Below are 11,341 nucleotides of genomic sequence, written 5' to 3' on the forward strand. Positions count from 1 at the left end.
AGAAAGCACTGTTAAGGGAGTGAAACTGGACAGCAACTCCAATTTACATGCAATTTAAATAGATTCAAGAATCTATTCTACAGAAATTCCAAACTTGTCCATAAACATAAACATTCCTGAACATATCTTTGTGCATTACTTTTTTTTTTTTTTTTTTTTGGTAGATAAGGCTACTTTATCCAATGATTGATCCGTGTAATTGCCACCATCACTTTCCACAGGGAATAGAGGTGGATGGAGCTTTATTTCCCGGTCCCTCCCTCCCCCGGTGGAATGAGGATCACTGCCTCCTCCTTGGCCTGGAGCCGCCTGCGAGCTTCCTGGGTCTCAGACCCTGGGGCCTCAGCCTGGTCGGCCAGAAGCTTCTCAGCCAGCCTTGTCCACCTACAGCTCGTGGGTGTGTTCCAGGAGAATCCGCTTGTTTTCTAACACGTTCCCCTTCCCTTTCAGGTGCAGGCTGTGGTCCATGTGGTGGTAAATCTTCGATTCACGGTATCTTCTGAGTAGCCGGCGGCGAATTCTCACCCTCCTCACCCAGGTTACTTCGCGCAGTGGCGGCACCTTTGCGCAGACACCTGCCTTCCTGCAGTCCAAGGTGTTTTTCTGGCACCGAGCCCGGGAACAGACAGTCACAGGCTTCTGAGTGATCAGCCCATCTTTGATCAGCTTCCGAATCTGCTGACAGGAGGCAGCACTGGCAATTTCGTTGGTCTCATTGGGGACCAACCAGACTTCTCTTTGTCACAGCGGAGGACACTGCAGACAAGCCCTTCGTGAGGCCTGAGTGTACTCAGGCTGCCGCAGGCGAAAGAAGTGTGCATGACTTTTAATAAAGAGAAATTGGAAACCGCCTCAATGGCTGTCAGTAGAAGATTTAAGTAAATCATAACATTCATACTATGAAACACTATGAAATTATTTTTTTAATGGTAGCTAACAACAAAAACAACCATAAAGTAATAACTGATGTAAGAGGATGCTAAATTAGAAGTTTCTGCTGAAGCACGAAGATGCAATATAAATACAGCCCATTACTGAACACTTTTTTTTTAAAGATTTTATTTATTTATTTTTAGAGAGAGGGGAAGGGAGGGAGAAAGAGGAGAGAAACAGAGATTGGTTGCCACTCTCACACCCCTAAGTGGGGATGTGGCCCGCAACCCAGGCATGTGCCCTGACTAGGAATCCAACCAGCCACCCTTTGGTTTGCAGGCTGGCACTCAATCCACTGAGCCACACCAGCCAGGGCCTGTTATTGAACTCTTAAACATCTCACCCTATTATTCAAAGATACAAAAATATCAACTTATAGGAAATTAAGAGGATGTCAGGAATGCTTCTCAGAGTATGTAAGTTTCACCAAGTAGGAAGGGTTTGGGGTACTCCCAGTATACCTCAAGTTAAGAGGGAGAAGCTCCAGAGACACTACTCAGAGAAAGAAATAAACATCCCTGGAGCTAAGAGGACAAGGGATAGAGTGAACTTGATGTCTGATCCCTTGTAAGACATGGAAAAGGAGAGGCAGGCTGTCCACTACTGACAGATGAATTGAAGGTGAGGTATGGCTGTGTTGGGGGTGGCCTGCACTGCCAGAATTTATGGAAGCAAGAAGATTTGAGTGATTTCCAGGGGCCAGATGTGGGATTTTGGGAAGAATCAACCAGCTTGATGTCTTCTTGGGGCCTGTCCAATTGGGCCAGTTGAGAGAGGGGACAGACCTCAGCAGAGAGAAGCTGGAGGTAGCAATGTATTTCTAGGGAATGCATAATTGGAAAGCATCCAGTTGGAAGCCAGTTCATCATTCTTTTTAAGAGAAATACAGGTGGGAAGTCCCTAGTGGCTAGGGATATCCCAAAAGAACCCATGCAAACATTCATAAGAAAGAGTTCATTGTTAAAAGCTGCCAGATTCAGAAAGCACAAAATCACCCAACCGTGAAATAACTTCCCTGCCTCCTTAAAGCAACTTATTTTCCTGTTTCAACCCTGGAAATGTCAGAGACCATGGAAGATGTCAGAAGAGGGGTACAAGGATAAGATGGAGAAAGGATGCAGAGACAGAACTTGAACTCAACCCACCTTTCCCAGAATGAGGCTTTCCACATTCAGCAGGTCCTAGCTGAATCAGGGGAGAAGTTTGAAGTTTAATTATAAATCAAGTTTAGAGGTTTATTTCACACATGGTTCTGAACTGACACTGTATATACAACTTAAAGTGACTTCAGAAATTTGTATTACCTAAAGATACTCAGAGAAGGCGTGGGACTCCTGGGACTTTCATCCAGGAGCTGGGGGAAGGCAAACGCATTCCCCACTGAGTGAAGTTTAAATGGTCAGGAGACAACGATTGTTTTCTGATAATAGCCCTGCATGCTCCATGTACTGATGCATTAATATTTATCAAGTGTTAACTTTGCTAAGCAGAGTGCTGGACACTTTATTGCATTATATCATATAAAATGTAGCTACTGTCATAGAAAGAAGACATTGAGTGAATAAATCAAATTGCAGGGCAATAGAATCCCATTTAAGTTAAAGACAAACAAACAAAATAGAGAGAGAAAGAGTGTGTGTGTGTGTGTGTGTGTGTGTGTTTGAAAGTGTTCAGGAAAATGATGGGAAGGTGTTAGGGTTTTCCAGTCATCTTTAAAGCTAAGCCTAGAACCAGCCACATTTCGCTATGTCACATTCTTCTGCCATATTCTGTGGATCAATCCAGTCCAGCCCAGATCCGAGAACCCTCTTGTCAGTGGGGGCCCGGGGGAGCAGCGTGCATGCACAGGGAGGGAAGGAATTGGTGGCAGCCATTTCTCCAGTCAAATTAACCACAGTACACCTGACCAACATTCAAATAAAATTGGGATTCTGCTGACAAGAAAATAAGTGAAGAAGTCATTGTTGAGTAGGCAACCACTGTAACCTTCATTGGGCAAACTGTCTCTGAAAAGAAGAGGTGGGTTTACAATTCAGCCTAATCGTGGGGCTCCATGAAGGCTCTCAAACCAGAATGGCCATTCACGAGAGGACTACGTGGACTCCTTTAATGTGGTCAATCGCTCACTCCGTTATAGCTCCCATTGTTTTTTATAACCCATACGATATTTTAGCCGGTAGAAATTCAGAGACCATGTTATCCAATGAGCCATTTTACAGATGTAAAATCAGGGAGTCAGAGAAATGATGTAGGACACTGACCCCTAAGTCTTGAGCATTTCTCAGTCCCATGTCCTGCCTCCATGACACAGAGTTCCCGTCTTCAGTTGTATAGCAGAGTTAATAGAGCATTGGATTAGGAGTCTGAGACCAAGTTCTATGTCTAGATTTGTGTAACATCAACTGTTAGTGGCCCCTCAGTACTCAGCCTTACCTTTTCCATAGTGAAAGGTCTCCCAGTTTTATTTAGGGCATGTGTTTAACTTTAGCACTGCATTTTCTAAACTCCCTTGTAGCTAGATATAGCCATATGACAATGTTATGGCCAATAAGATTTGAGAACAAGTATGTGACTGCCAAAAAACCTCTTTACAACCTAGCCTTCCTTCATGGCCTTTTTCTGCTCTCTCCTTGCCCCTCTCCTCCATCCTGATGCCAGACTCCACTGCAACAGCTGGAGCCCTGGCAGCTATTTTGGACCACACAGACAAGGACCACACCCTAGGGAAGTGGAGGGAAACCAAGCTCCTGACAACTCTGCACAAGGGCTCAGAAATTATTTTCTTTTCCCCCTCAAATTTTCTCCCTCTCAGTCTCCCCAGTCTCCAGGTGCAACATTACTACCCTCTGAAACATAAAACTACTCATGATTTTGGCATCTTCTTCAGCTACCTCATTTCTGTCATCAGACAGCAAATCCTTCACAACATCCTTCTGATTCTCTCATCACTGCATGTTTGGCTCTTCCCTCTGACCTTGGCTCTGCCTGAGCAACTATCGGATTGGTAGTGATAGTGACAGCTGCAACTAAAGTTACTTGCCAGCCTCATAAGATGATGCTTTGCTCGCTGTCTTGGCTGTATCCTCTGCTTTTGTCAGTCACTGTCCATTGCGCTCTCTATGGGCAGTTCATCTCACAAGGCAGAAAAGAAATGGCGGGGTAAGACTTTCCTTCAGTGAATGTACAGCCCTACCAAAGAAGGAGTACGCCACTCATTCATTCGTTCACTCAGTCAATTTTTACTATGTGTTTGTTTTGTGCCAGGACCTGAGCTGGTGCCAGAGACAGAAATATGACTGAAATATGGTCCCTGCCCTTGAAGACTACTCCTTGCAGCAAGGAAGAGAGTAATGTATAAATAGAAACCAGAAACAAATAACTAGATGAAAATTTATTTTCAAGAAGGAAGTCCCAAAGCCAAGTTTCTGTTTGCCATTCAAGGAAGAACAATGCAAACACCACCCAGAGTCTCTTAGGCCCAGTCTTCACATTTGGAAGAGAGTCCCATAGAGCCCATGCAATAACCTACAACGCACTAACTTCTGTTGTAATCTCTTCGTGGTTGCAAAATGCCCATCTATCGTTTTAGCTAAATGGGATTTGGGTGATTACATTCCTTCCAGCTCTAAATTTCTATGTTCTATGAAATACATAACTAATGACAGCTATGGTTACCCAGACACATATACATGAGTGCTTAGGGGTGCTTAGAGTGATAGGAGTGTCTGGAGACGAGCGATCTAATCTGGGAGGGTTTAGCAGAGGAATGCCCACACAGGCACTCCAGTAGGAATGAGAATGCTTTGCTGTCAATAAGACTTCCAAGTGAATAACAGCCACAATCAGAACCGTCACTTGTGCTAAATACAAAGAGTTTACACATGTATGTTTCATTAGAAAATAAGACAATACCATTTAATAAAGTGCTATGGTTTCATTGCACATATTTATTTTCTACACCCTACTGCTTCCAAAAGAATGGATTTGAAATCACTTGTAATGAAAAACATCTACACAATAAGAGGACTCTGTAAATGGTAAAACAGCATGAGAAGTAACAGAAAAAACTAGCATGACTGAATTGATGAAAATAGAACAGGTCCTCAAATAATGTTGTTTTGTTCAATATCATTCATTATGTTGATGAGATGCTGTAGGAACTTAACTCTTGCTTATATCAGTTGGCCTATGGGAAAATCGGTTTTGTGAACTGTTTTGCCACAGTTTCAACAACCTACAAGTCGACTACATAAAGTTAGGACTGAACCGTATTTATCTCTGAGCATCACGGCAGCTAAGGCAAAATGTAAAACATCCTGGGTTACACTGTTCTTATTAACTGATTAAAAAGAATATCAGTTTATCAGGATCTCTTTATAATTTTTGAGGAGAATTTATTGTATAGATCTTTGTGAAAGGGACTTTGAAAAATATGAGAATATATTCAAGAGCAGATTTTATAATATCTTAAATCGATGCTCAATAAAACACCAAAGCATATAATCAAATTACAGTCTGTGTAGGACCATCTAATATAATGTGGCTGCTAACAATAGAAACCTATTTTTAGAAGGAATGAAGATCCTGTCCTAGAGACTCTTTTGTAAACTGGATGTCCTAAAGTCAACTGCCCACCCAGCTATGCTGTCACTTGGCACACGTATATTGTGTAACCTGGAACTTTGCAATAATATTTTGAGGGGTACTCTGAATTCCCAGTCAATACTTAATGACCACTTGGCCAAGGTAAGACAAACCAGTCCACCAAGTACTAGTACACAGGATCACAAAGAGTTCTTTGAAAGAAACAGCCTCTGAACTCAGTGGGCTCACCCTGAACTTCACTGAAAACCATTGGCAACACTGGATAACCTTCCCAATGGACCAGGCCCATTTCCAGAGTGCTATATGACAGACCAGGGCTGCTGATGTTTCATTATCTCTCCAGAAGTTCAAGAGCATGGATTCCTCTAGCTCCCTGGACAGATGCTGATTGGTCCCTTCAACATCTCAGGCTTGGTCCAACTCTGATCACTAGACATCTGCCCCTGGGCTACCTAGCTTCTCATCCCTAAGAAAGGAACAGCAGCGCTCAGCACCCAATGCTATTCAAAGAACAGCAACCTCAGAGACCAAAGGTGGACCTTCTGGGGTAAGACGGGATTCCAATAACTGTTCTCCAAACTTGGTTACACAAGTATTTTCTAGAGGATTTAGAACTCACTTCTTACCTGGAAATCTCCAGACTGCCCTAGATCCACAAAGCAGATGCAGAAAGCCCCAGAAGCCCCCAAACTTCTTTCCCTAAATCACTCTGGGACTCAAAGATCCAATATTCAGCCAACAGGAGAGTCAGGATAGAAGGTTGGGATAGGCCTTTGCATCTTTGTACATGTTCCTTCCAGCTGGATGGACCTGCCTCTTTCTTGTTCATCTGTCAAAATCCTATTCATCCTTCAAAACTCAGGGAAGGCATTATATATCACTTCTGGAAGACTGCCCTAAACATTTCTTCTCTCCATGAGAATAAATCATGCCAGCTCAGTACTATTTTTTACTTTGTATAGACTTTATTACTACCTGTAGCATTTCATGTCTTTATTTCTCATGCTTGACTCTAAATTCCACAAACAGATTTTTACCCTTTGTAATCCTCAACACTAGCCAAGGGCTTACCATTTTCTAGGGACTTAGTTAGGGTTTATCTACCTACACAAGAGTTTTAGGTCTGATGAAAAATTCCAAGCATTGCAGCAGGAATTTGCCAGGCTCCCTGAGGCCCTCGTACTTCCAATGCCATCTACCATACTTCAAATTACATTCTTAAGACTTGTCAGTTAACCGTTTACAATTCAAGACTTGCACTGGTGAGAAGTTGGGATAAGGAAGAATTGTGTGCTCAGTGAGGTTACAGAATATATTGAAGGAAAATGATTTGAAATATTTACCCTATTGTTGCTTGCTTGTCCCCATTCCCAGCACAAATGCACTGAATTCTTCCACTGATGTACTGAGACCTTCTTTGCTCTTCTCATGGTCAAAGCCTCTTGCTACAAACTGACAAGGACTCTGCTTAACCAAAAGGTAGTCCGGCTCCTGAGCCTTCTCCTAGGCCCATCTGTGTACTTCCTTGTAAAATCTAATTTAAGCAAGAGTCTTGCTCACTCAGTCTAGGCAGAACACCTCCCCTTCAATATCTTATCACCTTGATATCTGATTAGGTTCCTCACCCTATACCATCCTCCAGGTGGTGTCTGAATGTCTGATCATCTTGTTTTGTCTTCAGCAAGAATCCTATCAGGTCAGTTCTAGGAATGTCCAACCTTTTGATGTGTCTGAGCCACACTAGAAGAAGAGTTGTCTTGAGCCACACGTTAAATACACAAACACTAACAAGAACTGATAAGCAAAAAAAATAAAAGGTTTTAAGCAAATTTACAATTTTATATTGGGCCACATTCATAGCCATTGTGGTCCATATGAAGCCCACAGGCCACAGGCTGGACACCCCTGGTAACTAGAACCTCCCCTTAGCACCGACGGTTCCTCCTAGGAACCTTCCATCCACTGACCCCTAGTCTGCTCCCTGGTTATAAACTCCTACTTACTCATGCTGTATTTAGAGCTGAGCTCAATCTCTCCCTGCCACTCTAAAATCCCACTGTAATGGTCCCTACATCTATCACAATGGTCCTGAATAAACTCTCTCTTACCATCATTGAAAGTGTCATTGAGTACTCTTTTTTCTTTAATAGAACCAGAAGAACAAGCTTCAGGCACTTAACCATGGGGGCAGGGGAGGAAAATCTTCTCATATGAATCCAAGGAGAAAGATTCAAATGCATACTTGCCAAGTAGGTTTTTCTCTTCTTAGAAATGAGAAAATGTTCTCTTTCAGCTTCAAATGGGAGAAAAGAAGGGAAAGCCAGCATGCTGCAGGAGTGTTTGAGGAGCGCACTGGGCCCACCCCCTCACTCCTGTGTTCGAGACTCCCCTGACAGCAGCCAGCCGATTGCCTGGATATTCCTGGGTTGGAGTGACCGTCATAAGGGCACCAGAATTTTCCCCACCCATTCTCTTACATAACCCTCATCCCATGGTGGCCCAGGACTTTAGTAAGCTTCTCTCAAAATAGAGGGTGAACATCATCACCTTCAGCATGGTGGCAGGAAGGGAAAGCCCCTAACAGGCAGGAACCTACGGAATCATTTGAAAGCAGCCACCCATCAGCAGAGCAGTGGGATGTATCATCCCCATTAGAACAGCCTTACAATTGTACAGTGTTCTGAACTGTGGAACCTTCCCATGCCCAACATCGGGCAGCTCAGGAGCCAAGGTTCCATCGGACCCTACAGAACTCTAGTTAAATGATCTATGGCTTGAGGTGGGAGCTGTAGTCTCTGTCTCCAGGTGATGCATTTACCCTTGTTTTTCTGTTTGTGAGGAGTCTTTCAGATCCTAGCACCGAGCTTCCAGCTAATACCCCCAGTGCTAACATTTTTCATACTGGGGGCTCACTTCAAACATGTGCTTAAAGTTAAAACCTAACCTAAAATATACATTTTCTTACATGGTGACTGAGGTGTGAAATGGAATCATGTGGGATAAGGAAGTGGCAGAGTAGAACAACGAAACAATACCAACAACACAGAAATTAGTGTTTTGTGAGCTCTGGGAAACACATGTTTGAGAAAGTTAATTCCCTGGGAAGTGCTTGCGTCTATGTTGTAGTTTTTTTTCTGTTCTACTTTACCACTTCCTTATCCCATGTGAACCTGTTTCCTGGCTCAGTCACCGAAAAGAAAATGTATATTTTAATTTTGAAGTGCGAATTCTGAAACGTCTTTGAAGTGTGCGTTGGTGCAACAAAGCTGAATCCCTGGGCCTGACAGATCAGCCACAGAGGTAAGTTGATTGAAGAGAAAGTTGAGAGCTCAACAAGTTGATTCGGCAAGAAAATGCTGGACGACATTAGCTGGCGAGAAGTAAATAAGTGGCAAACTAACCTACTGTTGCTCAGAATCAGGTAAATATTAAGACCACCAAAAAATAATAATTCATGCTTCTCTAGAAGACAGGTGGTAGCAATTAACAAGAGCACAAAGGACTTTTTTGTTTTTTGTTTTTTTTACATTGATTTGTCTGGAAGAGAAGCTATGCAATGTTTGAGCTCAATTAAGAGAATTCTAACATTAATCACTTCAATTGCAAAGAATAAATTTTTTAAAAAGGTGTGTACCATGGGTTTTTGGTTTTTTTTTTTCATCAGAAATGCAGCATTATAAGTGCCCAGGCACATTTTATAATGGCAAAGAGGACTACAGTTGTTTTTCAAGACAGTTATTCAATAATTCCTACACTGATGGCTGTAGAGGCACAGGCCTGCAGAGGGTCTAGGACAGAGATGCTCCTCATGTCAAGCTGACAGTTCTACCAAAGTCAACGGTTACCTGGGGCTTGAATGTCACTCGCTATTTGTGTTTTTAAAATTTATTTACCATCATTTCCCTTGGTTTCCAAAAAAAAAAAAAGAAAGAAAAAGAAAGGAGGAAATCAATTTATTGTATCCTGGGAAGTAAATTTTAATCTCAGTGGGAAAGGGCTTTATGCTCATGTTATCCTAAGAATATAATAACAACAACACTTGTATCATCCAAGCAGCCCCCTCCTCAGCTCTACAATAAAAATATATTTTTCAAGAAGAGACGTGATTATTGAAATAGTTGTTATGTTTCAGTGTATTTATTGCAGTAGAGCAGAAAGAATGTTGATTCTCAAGCCCTCCCTGAACTTCTGAGGGGGATGGGGTGAGGCCAAAGAGGGTAAACAGGATCAAATACATGGTGACAGGGAGACTTGACTTTGGGGCTGAGCACACAAAGCAACACACAGAGTGTGTGTTACAGAACTGTACACTTGAAACCCACATACATTATTAATCAAGGTCACCCCAGTAAATTTAATGAAATAAAAGGAAAAAATATCCCAAAACTTGATTTGATGATTTAAAAGCAATCCTACACTGTTGTATGCAGAAAGTGATATTTATCTAACAGGTCTAAATGTTACAGACTCACCAAAACTAAGACACAACTAAAGAAGAGGAGTCTTGAAATAAAGAGACAAAGAATCCCCAGCTAGCAAGGGGCTAGCTGTCCCTCAAAACGGCTTTCAGTTGATGGTACATCTTTCTGAACTTTTTCAGTGAACTAGTCCAGTCACCTATTAAATCTCTCCTGAACTTTTCATGAGCAACTTTTCATTCCTATCTGTTACTTAAGACAAAGTGAGACAAATAGCCCAAACAGAAAAAACAATCCATAGTACTGTTTACTAGAATTGGGAACTTAGAACTTGTCTCTTATAAATGAATCACGAATTTTTCAGCTCATGACTTTGGCCATGTACTATTTTTATTTAAGAACACAGTGTACAGAAGCTGAAGAATGTACACACGTGTGCAAACGGCTCTGGAAACATATGAAAAGGGATAGATACATATTGAACAAATATGACTAGTGGTCATAAAGCCACGGGGGATATGTTTCATCCTCGACTCTCCTGTATTTTTTTTCCTCCCACTGTCCTTTAAATCAGCCCTGTCTGGAGTCAGTTTTTCCCACCTCTTTGGATAAAAATTAGGGTGGATTCCATTGCTTTTCAAGACACAACTAGGTAACAAAACTTCCTGTGGGGACTCCAGTCCCCCACTCTCCTTTCATCAATGAAATGTTCCACCCTTGAAACTTGTCAAATTTTCCAATGATGCTTGAAGTTAAAGTGTTCTTCCCTTCTGTAGCAAGGCCCAATTCAAGCTGAATGTCAACAGTGGCAAAATGAGCATGACTGGCTTGCTTATTCACTCTACCAGCACTATCCCTCCCCTCCCCACCCTGCCCAACTCAGCTCCAGCTAAGACTTCAGCCCTGTCAGGGTTGAAGGGGAGTGGGAGAGGGACAGGGGCAAGAACAACGTGGTATGACACTGTCTCTGGATTCCCAGCACACTGTTATTGCTGCTATTGTCACACTGCTTACGGTTCTCATGGCCCTGCATTTAATAACTATTTGCTGAATAATTGCACTAATCTCCTGCTCCACAGAAAAATATGTGCACTTTGAGGAAAATGCATTCAATTCCATCTTAGGGCTGGCCATGGCTTTTCCCAAGACTTGGCCTTGAGGTGGGATAAAGGGTGCTTTAGGTGATGGAGTTGGAGAGGAGTGGCTGTGGCAACACCTTCCTGTTTATCACATACTTTTTTCTATTAGTGCAAAATTTTGCCTCACAGGAAGTGCCTTGTTCTAATGCTGGGTAGGCCTTCCTTCAGTCATCATCAAAGCAGGGCTTCAGAAAGCGGGCTGTGCACGGCCTTTGTCTTGGACATTCAGGACAAAGCAGCTTCTAG

The 11,341-nt window shown here is 42.5% G+C and overlaps 1 pseudogene; it reads right to left on the reverse strand.

The window, feature by feature from the left end:
• Positions 1 to 242: 242 nt before the first annotated feature.
• On the reverse strand, positions 243 to 821 carry LOC123826354 (annotated as a pseudogene).
• Positions 822 to 11,341: the final 10,520 nt, after the last annotated feature.

The sequence above is a fragment of the Phyllostomus hastatus genome, unplaced genomic scaffold (genome assembly GCF_019186645.2).
Source record: "Phyllostomus hastatus isolate PE091 unplaced genomic scaffold, TTU_PhHast_1.1 phas_contig_80, whole genome shotgun sequence".
In the NCBI taxonomy this organism is placed as follows: Eukaryota; Metazoa; Chordata; class Mammalia; order Chiroptera; family Phyllostomidae; genus Phyllostomus; species Phyllostomus hastatus.